Genomic DNA, 16,745 nt, shown 5'->3' with positions numbered 1-16,745 from the left:
TTCTACCTTTTGTCTTGCTGCTTTTCACCTGTCATTGTCTTTTTTGTTTTGGTGGGGTGGGGTGGGCAGAAAGGAGAGGGGCACAGTAAACAGAACTGTGCAGTACCTTCCACACTTCTTTTATAAGTCTTATTTTTTAGTTAGTGTTAGGTTTTACCTTTATCAAATTTATATCACTCAGCATCAAAACAACATAAAGAACTGAGCATCCACCTCGTCTGTTAAGAAGGGGGTGGAGAAATATAAACTTGGAAAGTCATAATAATCACTACCAAACATAGAGCTTCTGCTATGTAAATTATCTTTATTAATTCCTGCAATATCCTAATGAGGTTGTTATTATCATTCCTGTTTTATACAACCGAGTCTTGATAAGTTCCCAATTTCTCATAGCTGATGAGGGCCAGATCCTGGATTTGAACCCAAGGGTATCTAACTTCAAAGTCTGTACTTATTTCACTGCATTATAACCCAGCATTTGTTAAATGCCTTTTATGTGCCAGACATTCTGCTTGCAAAAGGCAATAATAGCCATAGCCTCCAGAAGTTTCTGCTCTGTTGGGATGAAGGCACTTATAATAAACAACTTTTTAAATAGAGGCTGTTATTATGAAAAAATAAACTTTTTTTAAGACTTCATATTTTCTAGAATGTGTTCCCAAATAGTAATTCAAGTATAGTATATGATCTCAAGAAAAGTAACTATTGGTAGGAGGGAGAGATGAATAGGTGGAGCACAGAGGATTTTTTAGGGCAGTGACAATACTCTGTATGATCCAATGATGCATATATATCATTATATATTCGTCAAACCCACTGAATGTACAACACCAAGAGTGAACCTTAAGGTAAAAACTATGGACTTTAGTGATTATGATGTGTCAATGTTCACCTGTGGTGAAAAATGTACCATTTTTTAGTAAGTGATGCTGATAATGGGGGAGCTATGCATGTGTGGTGGCAGGAGGTATATGGGAAATCCCTGTACCTCCCTTTCAATTTTGTTGTAAACCTAAAGCTGCTCTAAAAAAAATAAAGTCTTTAAAAAAATGGGTGGGGGGCAGAAAAAATAAAATAAATATCTAATTAAAAGGTGAGAGCACATGCATGGTTTGGATGACCCAGAGAATGCATGGGATTTTGATAAGTGGAACTCTGGTTGAGATGTCAGTTAGCTATGCTTTTTAGGGAAAAAGAAGAAAATAAAGGATCAGTTTGTCAGTCAGTCAACATTGTTCTTTGAGCACCTACTCTGTCCCAGTTCTTTCAGCGGGTTCTGGGGTTATGGTCAGGAATGGGACAGACACTCAATGGGCATTCTAGTCTTGTGGGACAGACATGCATTAAATTGATAAATATAAGTGAGAGAAATGCAGAGTGCTATGAGAGCATGTGATACACAGGCCTATATTAGACCAGAGGCTGGAAGATGGCTTAAGGCTTAACCATGAAATCTGAGACCTAACTAATGAGCAGGACTTAGTAAGTAGAGGGACAGAAGAAACAGGAGTGGAATGGGAGGTGAGGAGAGTAGAGAGAGTGCTCCAGGCAAAGAGAAAAATAAGTGCAATAACCCCAAGGCAGTAAACTCAGGATGGGCTGGAGAGTCAGGCAGAGGCCACATCATGGATGGCCTTGTAGCACAGTTTATAGATTCCTGACTTTACTATGAATACTATGGTTTTCAACACAGGCATATCATGATTATATTGCATTTTTAAAAGATACGTCCAGCTACTACGTGTATAACGGCTTGTATGGAGCAAGTGTCCATGCAGGAATCTGTCACGGTTGTTAAGATCAGAGATGAGGGGAGACAGACTAACACAGTCTTTGGGGATAGAGAAATGGATGGATTTGAAAAATGTTTAGGAAGTGGAACTGATGGGACTTAGTAACTGACTGGACAGGTATATTTTAGGTAGCAAATTTAATATAGTCAACTATTTATATAGTCAACAATAATACTTGCTAAAATGACATTTCAGAGTTTTCGAAAGTAAATATAAGGTTGCAAAGTTGGTATACAAATGATGACTAGGGTAGGCTGTAAATAATGGGAAAACTCCAAATAACAGTGGCTTAAACGAAATGGAAATTCATTACAAGATTATTTCATATTCAAAATGGTTGCTGAAGCTCTAGCCATTACGTATGAATTCCCACCAGCAGAAAGGAGGAAGGAGTGATGAATAGCACACTCCTTCTTTTTAAGCAGTTGAGTTAAGTTTCACACACAACTTTTGTTCATATCTTACTGGCCAGAAATTAGTCATATGGTTACACCTATATACAAGGGAGGCTGGGATTCTGGATCTTATTCTGAATGGCCATGTGATCATGAATCCTCCAAAAAGTTGCGGTCCTATTATTACTGAGGAAGAAAGAGATAATCGATATTGGGGGCAAAAGTAATCTGTACCACCTTAATTATGAGCTAAGGTCTTATGCATGAATTAGAAAAAAAATAAAACTTATAAATTGTACCAGGCTTTTAAAACAACAGAACATTAAACCACATCAAAATGAACTCACTTTGAATTAGCACTATGCATTTTGCCTAAGTTGCCAAGTACATTTTTAAACCTCAATTATAATATAGATGGGCTGGGTAAGTTAAACAGAGCCTCCCCATCAATAAATATGGTTTTGTACTGCCACAAAGCAGACTCAGCTATGCCAATATTTGAACATAGTTGTTTATGGTTTCATTTCCTTTACTTTTAATAGTGGCCATAAAAAGCCAAACAAATTCATTTTATTCACATTCCTTCGAATGAGGCCTTGAATTTAAATTATGTCACTGGATCCACTAACATTTAACTATGGCTGGTGACTTATCCTCTACAGACATTCAACTTTGGAATAATAACTGTATGCAGATAATGAGGATTAATAGCAGTCAGATAGCACATTGTATATGCATCACTCAGCATACATTCACATTGATTTATTTCATGTTTTGTCTGTTTCATGTGTTCTCAGTTTGTTTCTAATAATAAAGGCTATCAATAATATGCTGGGTTTTAAGAATTTAGGAAAAATAGTCCTTTTATCAATTATCCACAAATGGTTCCCAGTACGTTGAAGGCAAAGACTGCTGTGACTCTTAACTTTCTTTCTACATTTAATTTTTTCTTAACATTTTTTCAGCTTTTACAATTAAGCCACTCTACTGTTATTGCCATTTAAAAATTTTTCCTTTTCCTGGGTGCTTCAAGTCCCAACTTCATTGAGAGAGAAGAAACTTTCAATCAACTGAAGCCATATGAAATAATATTTTTGATAGCTAGTTAACAGCACTACATTATACTCATTATTACCTAAATATTCACATTCTTAATTTTGTCAAGCAAAAGGATCACACAAAATTAAGTTGTATATTCTATGCTAAACCTAAAATTCACATTTGTTTAATTTAACTGCAGTATTTCAACTACATTCTTGATCTGCTTTTATCTTCGTCTTTCCATTAGGTAAAAAAATATATCCATGAACAACTGCTTATTTTAGTACTGCTACTAATACATAATTTCTGGTTCTTTTGCATCACATATAGCATTTTAGTTCTAATATCAACTTGGCATCACCTTGCAATTTCTACTGGGTAGGGAAGGGGTTTTCCTGTAACTGTGGCCAATCTCCAGGTTTGGATTTACTGGTTACTCTGGATCCTTGACAAAGTCTTATATATAAAGATAGCTTATATTTGTTTTCTACTTTACAGCTTTCAACATGCATTCATAAGTTCCATCTCAACCCTCAAAATCAGATACCATCATTATTTTATAGGAAAAATAAGGCCCAGAAAAGGGAAATAATTTTTCCATTAGCTAGTAAATAGTAAAGGTAGAACAAGGTAACTAGCACAAAAAAGTGCAGTGTAAACATATATGGATGCTATGAAAATGATAAAAATGTTGAAAAATAATGTAACTCTAACAAAAATTTTGAAGATATTCTAGAAGTCAGAATGCAGATAGGCTGAGATATAGAAAAAACACCAGGGAAACTGCTGCTAGGAGTTTCAGCAGGTCCCTCCCAAGGAAACCTAGAGAAACTCCAAGCTGAAAGTCTTCAAATACAGATTCCGAGGGGGCTGTGAGACCAATATCATGGCAATTCACTAAGAAACGTATTCAGAACAATTGAGACCCTTTCTCTTCTTCTCCTTTGCTACTACATTTTTAGCTGAAGGAAGAAGCTTTTGCCCCCAACAGTAAAAGTAAAAACTAGTCTTTAATGAAAGCGGGTGATCAGTTTTGGAAACAGTTCTGGTATGGATAAATCCATGCAGAACTGAAACACATTGAGGAATTGTAGGGACCCTAACCTACTCACTTGCTAGTTCCAGCTCCATGCTCTTTCTGGGATGCCTGCTCCTGACGAAGTCAGCTCACTTACCCAGAACTTGCAGTCAGCCTTCACGGTGAGGAAACTTACAATAGCTACCTATGATCCTCAGCCTAGTTCTTCATTCATTAAAACAAACAAACAAACACAAACCCTTCAAATCAAGGCATTTGAGAAAAACCAGAGGCATGAATAGAAAAGTACTTTTAAAAATGACTCCTGGAAATATTTTCTCCCGTTCTGAGGGTTGTCTTTTCTGGGGCGAAGTGAGGGTAGCATCGACATATGTACACTACCGAATGTAAAATAGTTAGCTAGTGGGAAGCAGCAGCATGGCACAGGGAGATCAGCTCGGTGCTTTGTGACCACCTAGAGGGGTGGGATAGGGAGGGTGGGAGGGAGGCTCAAGAGGGAGGGGATATGGGGACATACGTATGCATATGGCTGATTCACTCTGGTGTACAACAGAGACTAACACAGTATTGTGAAGCAATTATACTCCAATAATGATCTATTAAAAAAAAAAAAAGATTCCTGGAGAAATAGAGATGATTCAGGGAACAAAAGAAAACTTACAATTATAGGTGTCTTTCTCAGAGGCATGTGAAAGGATATTGCATACTTTAAAAATAAACTTCCTTCCAAAAATGAATTACAGAAAATTATCAGAGAATAAGAAAAAAATTCCTGTAAATTAACATATGATTTAAAATATATAATTAAAAAATAGAATTGGCAGGACTAAAGGCAAATAATAATTCAGCTGATTAGAAGAAGAAAAAAACTCCTTGAATGTAGAAAAAGTGAAAAATGGATTTTAAAAATATGTGAAAAAGGAGATGAAACAGATCAATCCAGTAAGTCCAGCATTTATAAATAGAAATCCTCTAAATATGGGACAGAGGCAGAGATAACCAGAAAAAGAAGAGAGGAAAGTGTCTGTTAGTTTAAAAGGTTTAAATAATTTAAACTAATAACTAATTTTAAATAATCTTATTGCCAAATTAGATGAATATTAAAAGACCTACATATAGATACATCCTTTTGAAATTGCACAAAACTCCTAAAACTTACTATAAAGAAAAAGAAAATCAAGGTTATTCACAGAAGAATGAGAACCTGACTGATATCAGAATTCTTATCAATAACACTAGATGCTAAAATATAATAGAGCAAAACTGCAGATCTAGCCAAATTACCAATCAAGTATGAGTATTATATGAAGACATGGTTTGAGACTTGTAAGGACTCAAATTTATCAATAACCTGCCATATATGAATAAATGCCTTTAGAAGAAGCTCCAATAAAACAGAAATGGAATATAATAAAAGATAACATGAGATAGAAAGTACAGGGAGAGAGGAGTATAGCCTAGAAGAAGGGTTGGAAAATTATGGTCCATGGGCCAAATACAGCCACCACCTGTTTTTGTAAATTATGCTTTATTGGAACACAGCCATGCCTATTCATTTACTTACTATCCATGTTTCTTTTGGGCTACAATGGCAGAGCACACTGTAGCTGTATGATTAGCTGTAATGGAGACTGTATAGCCCTCATAAACTAAGAGTATTTACTATCTGTCCCTTTAGAAAAAGTGTGCTGACCTCCGTCTACAAGAAAGAAATTTGGTTGCAAGAGATTAAAGTCATTGAATCAGAATCAGAAGAATTCTTAGAGTATAACAATTATTAAATTGGCTTTCACTGGGATATGAGGTTGAGGATGGATTTAGGGAAGAAGACTCTAATTTTATTTTGGTCCCTTTGTTTGGCTTGATTGTTTTTTTACCATGTGCAGGTATTTGATTAATTCAAAAACAATAAATTCAGCACTCATTCAAAAATATACATTGCATGCCTACTCTATGGTAAGTAGTTGTCAATGCACTGGGGAAATAGCAGTGGACAAAGCAAAGTCCCCATACTTTTAGAATTTAAATTCGTTTGTGGGGGGAGATAGAAAACATACAATCTTCGCATTATTATTGACATTTTGAGCCAGATAATTCTTGGTTGTAAGGAGTTCATCCATTGCAGGATACTTAGCAGCGTCTCTGGCCTTTACCCTTTAGATATCAATAGCTCTTGTCCAGTTATGACAATCAAAAATGTCTCTGGACATTTCCAAATGATCCCTAGCAGGGGGACAAATTGTCTTTGGTTAAGAACCACTGGTACAGGGTAAAAGGTCTGGCTTTGGGGCTAGCAGACCTGGGTCTTACTTCATCCTCCACTAATTATTAGCTATTTATCCTTGGGAAATATACTGAACTTCATTAAACCTCATCTTCCTCTTCTGTGAACTGGGGATAAAGAAACTACTGTGCGGGTGGCTTCTGCTGCTGCTTCTCCTGTTCCTTCTTCTTTTCCTTCTTCCTCCCCTTCCTCCTCTTCCTCTTCCTTTTCTTCTTCTTTTTCTTCTGAAAATGTATGTCCTTGGCACAAAATACACATTAAATAAATAAGAGCTATTATTATTTAATTATAATTGTAGCAATGAGGATGAGGAAGAGGAGGAGAGAAGTGTGTGGAGTGGTGTGTGTGCAAGGGTATTGAGGGATGCAGAGGAGTCACTGTAGGCCTTGGATATTTGCGTGAGGGTCTGGTTATGCTCTCGCCAAAGAAGCACTGTGGTGATGGACTTGTACTATGATACGTAATGTTCTATAAAAATAACGTGGCTATGGAGCACTTGAAATGTGGTTAGTATGACTAAGGAAGTAAACCTCAATTATTTTTTGTTTTAATTAATTTGAATTTAAGTAGTTGCCTATGGCTAGCTGCTACCACATTGACCAGCACAGCTCAAGAGAGCAAACAAGAACCACTGGAAGGAAAAACATGGGAACACAAAGAAGAGCTTATATTACAGTTTGTCTGTGAGATGAATGGGGTGATGGTGTTCAGGGCAGGGAGAGCAGATAAAAACATTTCGGTACCTCTGGCACTGAGAGCCTGGATGAGGGTGGTGGACAGAAGAATCTGGGCAAGAGGTGGGCCACTGCAGTGAGGATGTCCTCAGTGGATTCATTCCTATTGGTGCTGCCTTGAGACACTGACCTCAGCTCTGACCCTACTCAGTGGCCTCTGAGGTTATCGTTTTTCTTTACATGTGCTACCCTGAGGTCAGAACTGAGATCCACAGCTTCCAGCTCAAAATTCTTCATAAGCTCTTATAATTTTCCTAATATTAGGCAAAATACAATGCCTGCTTTTTAAAATGTTTTTCCATAGATCTGATTTTCTGAAGCTTTAATCATTTTCTTTGTGATCCTGGGTTCTTGCTGAGCTGTCTACCACTTGACTAAAATTCTATGAAACTTAGAACTAAATCACGAATTCTTATTAATCTATCCCTCCAGCAAATGCTTTTTAAATCAGTAAGATGACATGTTCTGTGATATATTTAGACTTAGCTCCTTTTCATACTGAAAAGTTTAAAACCATTTCAGTAATAACTGATATTTTTTACTAGTATTTACTGAGCTCCACGCCATGCTCATCCAGGATTCTAAAGGGAGAGCAGGGAAATCCATTTAGTGGAGGTCACAGCTACCTTGGAATGGGTTATTTTAGCAGTCAAGCCAGTGCATTATTAAAATAGTCTAGACTTAGGACAATATACTCATTTACCTGTTTTGGCTGCATGGCAGTAGAAAGTAAAGGTTTCAGGGCCAGAACAAGTATACAAGCCCAGGTTAACTATCTTCTAGTGGAGTGACTTGGGTAGGTCACTGCATTCTTTACACTTCAGTTTTCTCATCTGTAATAAATATAACAAGATCTGCCGTTCCCATTCCAGAGATTGTTGTGAGCTTTGTGATGTCATGTGTTAGAAAATGCTTTGTATCACTTAAAAAGAGGTACTGATTTTTTTTTTTTCTTAAAATCTAAATGCAACTTCTTAGCCGGTCACATTATTTTAACAATTTTATATTCCAAAGTCTACATCCTGGGTCTTTTTGTGAGCATAACATACAGAGTAGAACTAAAAATGCATGCACATATTAAGCTGTATATTACATTTATTATGTCCCTTTGATTTATTGGACTATCCACCATCCTGTAGAGGAAAAGTGCAGCAGTGTGACCAGAATTATTTGAATTACTCAGGACCATGAGTGCTTGTATGATTAAAAATTTTTTTTCATTGTTAGATCTCATATTTCCTCAAGTACCAATAAAAATCTTGGAAAGTCAGTCATTTTAGGGATTTCTGTCCTCAACTATTTAAAGTATTGGCAGTGTAGGTGTGCTTTTTAAGATTCTAGAATATCACAAATTCACCTGCAGCTATACCCAAAATTGTGCTAACCAGTTGCTCTTAGACACTATGTGAGAAGAATCCTAAATGCCTACGTGTTGCATCTTATTCTGTATACGTAACAATGAACTCTTAGCATGAGAAAATTCTACAATGAGCAAGAAAATATTTTTAAAGAAAACTAAGTACAAATATGGTTCACCTTGGAAATAAAACATAAGATCTTCCCGAAATGAAACATCATTTCCTAAATTCCTACACAATGCAAAGAAATATATGTTCGTTGTAATCTGTTAAATGGAGTAGCTTTCTTTTAACATTTGCCAGATGTGGATCAATGTACTTCTGCTGCTTTAAATGGTCATAATCCAGAGTCATTAACACCAGAGAGAATCTGAAGAAAGGTTAATTCAAACCATCTGAGGCAGACCCAAATGGAATTCACAAAAAATGACGATTGATTCAGACTTTTTTTTTTCTTTTTTTGAGAGAGGGAGAGTTTGCGTCAGAAACACCAGAGATTATCCTGTCTACTCTGAGACTCTTAACAATTGAATGAATGATGAAAGGGCACAGACATGGTATTCAAACTCTGGCAGTTTTACCAATCCCAGTTTGACTGTGCAAAGAAGACCAGCACTGTCCATTACAGAAAAACTACAGTTTCACACACACTTATTTTCTTAGCTTCAACTTGGCATATGTATTAAGGGCATTTTCTGTGTAGTCAGCAAGGAAGTACTAAGAAGTACTAAGATGCCTTAAGACATGGTCTCTCTCCTCAAGGATTTTCCCCAAGTTTTCTCCTTGAAGAAATGTGTTTTTCTATTTAAGTTGACTTCTGTTCATATGAAAACGAATTTGATATTTCCCTGGAAGTTTCAATTTAAAGTTTCTAATGACACTGCCCCTGCCTACTTGGCTGTTAAACACCAAATTACAAAATGACAGTGGCAAAGTCTAAAGATCAGGTCATGACATGGCTTAGAGATAGAACCAGCCTTTTAGCAAAGGATAAATGCTGATAAGTGTGAGGATATCACAGGTGTTCAATATGCACTTAAGCTGTTTTTCCTTGATGACGAGTATGCCGTATTTCTTTGACTTGTTATTTTCTTAGATATTGCATAGCTGAAACATGTGCTGCGGAAGGAATCAACCAAGTATAGGCAACCATGTTCCTACAGCTATAAGGGAAGATTGAGAGTTACAGCCTAGCAGTGAGGCAGAAAGATAACACTCCTCCAGATGGAGTCTGTCAAGGCTTCTTGTGAACACTTAGCCCCTCTGAACACTCTAATCGTCTACAAACACATGCATCCTTCCTTCAGAGGAACGCAGGTTGCTGTCACCAACTGAAACAGTCCTCCAAAGGGAAATGATTTTGTTGGGAAAAAAAAAATGCATTCTTTAAATCAGAGACTATACTCAATAGCCTCCTGTGACTTTAAGGAGGGTCCTCCAAGGCTTGTACTAGGCTGTGTGTGGCAAGAAGACGGGATGTAAAAATTGGGAAGCTCTGCTACTAAGCACAGACGAACATAAGGGGTGTGAAGAGCTAGCAGGCCAGAGAATTTAGCAGGCCAGGACTGTGCTGATCATCCAGGCAGAGAGGAGTCCAACGAAACTATGAAGCAGGGAACAGAACTGGAGTTAAGAAACTGGCCCAGGGTTATATGCACTCACATCCCCAAACCTGAGCCACAAGAATTCATTATATGGCTTGATAAAGCATTGAGCGTGGGCGGAAAGAATGAAATGTCAGTAGCTCATTAGGACTGGTTCAATGGCTTTCATAAAATAACTGATTGGAATTGAAAAAGCTTAGAGCTAAAGAGGGACAAATCTCTCTCTCACCATCAAAGAGGCTTAAAAGTGTGTAGTGCAATTGCAGGAAGAGAAGGACTCACATTTGACTTGCTCATAACAACAGCTCCTATCATATCGATTTTTTTTTTTTTTTTTTTTTGGTCTGGAAATTTGCCTTCTAACTTCTTGCTAATCAAAGCATGCTCCACGGTCCAAAAGCAACAACATCACCTGGGAGTTTGTTAAAATATAGACTCTCAGGCCCCTCCTCAGACCCACTGATTCCAAATCTGCATTTTAATAAGATCCCCAGTTGATTCATCTCTGCTGTAAAGTTTGAGACGCTTTATCTCCCAGTATCTACCCGTATACCTTATCACCCATTCTCTGCATAGCTGACTCAGTAATCTTTTAATTTGGTTTACCCACTGATTATTTCCCCTCACTAGAAAGAAAGTTCCATTAGGGAAGGAAAAGGGCATGGAACTGCTGTTCAAGAAATATTCACTGAATGAATAAGTGAATTTTCCTCCAGTCTGAGATAAAGTCTGAATGATATGTTAAGGTCCCCGTATCTTTACCACTAGACAATCTCACTCTCTTTTCTTTCACTTTTATCTGTAGGGAAGATGAATTTTGTTTGCCAAGCACAAATCCTTGCCTGTGCTCTTAATCTCCCTTCCATTAGGACCTTGTTCTTTAAGTGTGTCCTTCTTCTGCTTCCATACATAGCACACCCCCCTGACCCCCCCAGCCCGTCTCTATCTGCCCCCTCCCCTTCAGTTTAGGACTCTACCTGTTAGTAAGAGAAGGGGAAGTCACGGGCCTCCTTGCCTTACATATTCTATCTCTTTCCTGTGAACCCTGGCCTTCTTAAGAATGTTTCCTATTATTTTCATATCCTTATTTACTTATTTACTTCTCGAGTCTTGCTTCTGTCCCCACAGTTTGATTGGTTTGAGTCAGACCCAGATTCAAAACTGGTCCTAAAACTTGTGCAATTCTCTCAGTCCTTGGTCCTTCATTTTTTAAATGGAGATATAAGACTCTACATTGGAGTCACTGGGATAATTAAAGTGCCAGAGGCTGGCACATGGCAGGTGCTAAAGTAATTTTAGATTCTCTTTCTTGGAAGAAAGCTGAGGCTAATTTTGAAACCAGTAAATTATATCTGACCAGGAACTTGACAATATAGAATACTGTGATTCTGTTGTTAGGAAATATCTATTGGAAATCACTTGAAATATCATGTAAGAGTGACATGATGAAGTATCTCATTGCACTATTGTGATGACAGTGAAAAATTAGGAACAATGGGGAATAAACATATCCGACTTCTACATGACAGAACATTATGCAGGTGGCAAAATGCTGTAAGAGATGAGTGGGAAAAAAAGGCAGAATTCAAATTGTATGGTTCTGATCCTGATTATGTAAATTTAAATGCAATAGAGGAAAAGAAACAAGCTAAAAGGTTTAGAAAATGTTAACCATAATCTCTGGATTGTGTAATTATGGATGGCTACTATTTCCTTCCTTACACTCTTCTAAATTTTATAAACTTTACAAAATGTTGATGTATTGTTTTTATAACAGAAAACATTACTGAAATAAATAATAAATCCAGCGGTCTCTTATTTATTCTCATTCTTCAATTTTTCTGGAGAATTTGCATTTTAGCCTTGTTTTCTGTTACTTCAACTGTCTTCTTTTTTCTTTGCTTTAAAAAAAAAAAAATCTTCCTTGAACTTTGTCAACCCTTCCCTCATTCTGCATCCTAAATGTGAATGCTGTCAAAGAATTTCCTCTCTGGTCCTCTTCTCATCTTTCTTGATAATGTCATCCACCTCCTATTTCCCTAATTTCTCTTCTCAGCTTTGGATCTACATGTTCTGCAGTCTACTAGACCAGTCCACCCCCATCCAGCCAACATGGCCTAAACTGGCCTCTTCATTTTATTCACTCTCTCACTCATTCAGTCAACATGTATTGGCTGTCTACTACGTACTAGGCTGTCTGCTAGAGACTAGGGATACGATAAAGATAAAAGGGGGGGGGCTCTTTCCTCAAGCAACTTTTACCTACCTTTCTCCCCTGATTTTTCCAGCTGTCAAATTCAAATGTTAGAGTCACCATTGAATCCTTCTGCTTTTCATCCCTCCTACCAATCAAGAGGTTGCAATTCTCAGGGTATAAATTTGAGTTCGGAAACAACTTTCACTTTCATGACCTCTTTTTTAATGCCCACTGTCAACACCCTCTTTGAGCCTTTATTTTTTCCTGGATTATCCTATGACAGCTTCCAAAGTGATGCTTTCTTCAATATGCTCTCACACACAACCCTATCATATACAGAGCTATAAAATAAGTCCTGTGAAAACAGTGTAGGTAATTGTGGTCTCCTATCCAGAATACAGTCAATAGCTTTTCAGTGAATACTGAAAAACATCTCCTCAACTTGGCATTTACAGTCCTCTTTCAATGTGTTAGGTTGAACTGAATGAAATTTTCATTTTGTAGTTCAAAAAGTATAGAATATTAGGCATTCCTAATATTAGGAATATTAGGCATGGTACAACCTAACAGTATTCACGTATATTTCCATCCTTATCTTCTAAGAATCCCCTTCTTTTGTCCTGCATTCCAGAATATAAATGGGATCAGTCTATGCTTTTCTTGCATGTTCACTTCCTTTGGATCCTTTGCTAATGTCATTTGTTCTTCCGAGCTCCTCCAGGCATTATCTGTCCCTTGAATATTTCTATTCATCCCTAAGTTCCACCTCAAAAGACTCATCCTCCACTGCTGAGTCTCTTCTCAATTGTTAGTAATCCTGCCCTGCAATGAGCCTGGGTGCTACTTCCTGGTTTTAATCCGCTGCACCCAGCTGAGCTCAGAAGGTGTTCTCTTGTATATACTCCCTTTCAAGTGGACCATCCTAATACATATTTGTGTAATTGTTAGTGCCCTCAGTTGTTTTTCTGGGTTAGTGAGTTGTACTTTAAGGGTGCATGCGCATTTTCACACTGTCTTCTGCTTCTTTATCTATTTTGGCCGTATGAAACTTCGGCCATGATTTCAATTAAAAAAAAAAAAAGCCTTTGCAAGATATGGCATCAGTTATACTATTTAGCACTTGAATTTTCTGGCTAATTTTCTTATATAGATGATGCAATTCAGTAATATGACTTCATTGTAATGACATAGGGATTATGGACATAGGGATAAGTGGATTTTATGAATCCACTTATTTCAAAACTAATTTATCTCTGACATTCTTCTTTCAAGAATAAAAATCCTCAGGTTAAGTATAAAATATATATTTAAAATATAAAATATACCAGAGCTTGAACATTACAGTTAAGTATTTTAAGATGTATTCACTCCTACCTTATATATATAAAAACAAGAATCTACAAGCATACTGTTTTAACCTTATTTCAGTAACATATATTTCATGTGCATAATAAAACATTAAAATGATGATTATGAGCCAAAAAATCTACTAGAAAAAAATGTAGTATTCTGTGATTAATATGAAGGACTTTGGGCCAGACTTGCATTGACTGTCCAATTGGAATCTCAGTTCATTCATAATATGGAGACCATACCCATCTCCCTGGATTGTAGAGAGAGTTAAAATGTAATAACGTATGTTAAGGGCTTAGGATATTATCTAGCACATAGTTAATAACAAAAATTATAGTTTTATTAATAAAAATAAATGACAAGAATAGCATTCCCTAAAGCTATTATGATTCTAGAAGTTTCCTTACAGATTATATATATGTATATAAGCATATATATATAAAATGATGTCATACTTAGTAGTCCATAATAAGCAACCAAGCGTTTAAGAAGATTATGACATCATTCCTAGTATTACATTGAGAGAGAAAGAGAACGGCCTCCCCACCCCATCTGCTGCAGCAAAATTTTGGCTGAAGACGTGAAGAGCAGTAAACAATGCCAAGCCTCGGAGTAGTATTTACGAAGCGTCCATAAAGCAAAACTCATACTGCAGTTTGGGGTCTTTCCCTTAGCCGGTGAAAGTGAAAGGGGACATTTCAAAAATTCTTTCCATCTTAACCTAAGACCAGAAAAACCCTTTTGCATATAGCCTAAAGAAATTTTGGCACATGGTTTGCTTGATTTTCTACCTGATATTAATTATTTAATTAATTTTGATTAATTAGAAACATATAATGAATATTTGGGGTAACTGAAAAAAAATGTACCAAATGTCTGTTTTAGAGTTTGTCATCTCATGAAAAACAAGAACTAAAAAGTAATGGGGGGAAATATCGACAAAGTCATTTATCCATCAAATAATTAAATAAATATTTATTGAACTCCTGCTGTTGTCCAGGGACTATTCTATATGCTGAAGATTTCAGTGAAAAAATCAGTAAAGGGATTAACTAATGTCAAGACGATATTGATTAGAGAAACCATGATACAGGTCCCTGACTCTCTGAGAGTCCAATAGCCAAATTCTATTTTGATTTGACAATGTAACAGACTATTTGAATAAACCCTGATTTATTACACAAAATCTATTAACATACCACAAGATGAATTTTAAAATGGTCCTAGAAAATTTAGGAATCAAGAAACTTTTGATGAGGTAATATGCCACTTCTCTAATACCCAGATAAATCATAACAGAGCTGATTAATGCCTATTGACAATATATTGAATACATTTTTTAGTGGTTAAATAACAACTTCATCCTTTTCCAATTCACGTAAATACCCCAAAGTTCAAAATTAATTTAGTGAGTTGCTAAATGAGTCTGAAGATCAGGAAACAGTTTCTCACCTGAAATATATCCTGTAGAAATTTAGTTAGATGGTAAAATACCAAATATATATATATATATATATATATATATATATATATATATATTTTTTTTTTTTTTTTTTTTTTTTTTTACCAAATATGAAATGTTTTCACTTACTCTGAGTGAAACCTAAAAAAGAGAGAATGGTCCTAAGGGTTTTACAGTATCCAAGAGGAATAGTAAGTCCTGTTTGGAAATTTCATACATGATTCTACTGAGAAATTTCTGAGGAAAAAAACACAATCTATTTCACATATCTCTGAGACTAGCCTATTAGATTTTGTTCAATGTCTGAAATAATGCAGTTTCCTTTTTTAGAACACACAGATTTATTTTAATGAATTCATTCTCCTGTGCAAAAATATTATGTGATGTTGCCTACACTCTGGAAGGGGGGGGTGGTGACAGTGGCATCTGCCCCTTCCTTCTCTCCCACAATAACTACCCACAGCAGCAAGGCTCTTAATAAGTGCTTGTGGAATGAATAAATTAAGGCTCTCATAATTACACATTGCGGAGAAAATTAAATAAGCACAATGCGTTCATCTCCTTCAACTGCTACAAATATTCACACTCACAGGTGTACACTTGCATACTTCTGGTATTTCAAGATCAGTCGTTAAACATTAGCCATTTTTTAAGTACATTTAAGAAAACAAACCTTACTGCATAAAATATTTTGGACTGATACTCGAGGTGAATGCTAAGGAAAGACTTAACAGATGTACTGATCTTCTCAGCAAGATGGAAAATGTCTTCCGTTTTTTAAAAGGCAAATTATAAATATTGGTTTTACTGACATGAGCATATGTTCAAGTCAAAGATCATCATAAAGAATTAACGATCCCATAATTGGCATCTCCGATCAATATATATCCTGATGTTGAATTTGAAGATTAATATTTTTCACATAAGGCATAAGGCCCAGGATCAATGATTCAACTGCTTTCACGGCAAGATGAAAGATTACTTTCTTATGCTGTCAATGCTAAATAAAGCATATGTAAAATCGGTTCTTTCAATAACAAACAACCTCAACCTTTAAATATATACAGTGCTGAAGACTAAAGCATCAGTGAAGAAGTTACAATATTTTATTCGCAAAACCCAACAATACTGAGTCATTCCTGGGCTTTCGTCTCTAGTGCTCATTCTACCTGGGAAGGGCAAGCCATTCTATTTAGCCATTTAAAAAATATCACTTACTAGCAGGATTCCCTCAGATAAAATCATTACTTAGCATATTTCTCTTAAATTCAAATTATTTAATTTTTCATTAAGAGAGAATTTTGGATATTTTTTAAAGCTGTTACAGTGATGAAAATCCCTAAAAAAGCCAGAAATATTGATATTTGCTAACAACTTGCAGCACAGACAAAAAACGTAATTCTTTAGACATCTTAGAATCAAAATAGCTTTGGACAATGGCATTCTCGGCATAGCAAATCATACATGCTATAGACAATGATCAAT

General features: G+C 36.2%; 1 protein-coding gene across 34 annotated transcripts in view; it reads right to left on the bottom strand.

The window, feature by feature from the left end:
* The window catches only part of MAP2 (microtubule associated protein 2), a 279,762-nt gene that overhangs the window by 129,118 nt on the left and 133,899 nt on the right, over positions 1-16,745 (bottom strand). The window lies entirely within an intron of this gene.

This window comes from Balaenoptera acutorostrata, chromosome 8 (genome assembly GCF_949987535.1).
Source record: "Balaenoptera acutorostrata chromosome 8, mBalAcu1.1, whole genome shotgun sequence".
Classification (NCBI taxonomy): Eukaryota; Metazoa; Chordata; class Mammalia; order Artiodactyla; family Balaenopteridae; genus Balaenoptera; species Balaenoptera acutorostrata.
The sequence above is the reverse complement of the archived record's forward strand: the minus strand, read 5'-3'. Positions and strand labels throughout refer to the sequence as shown.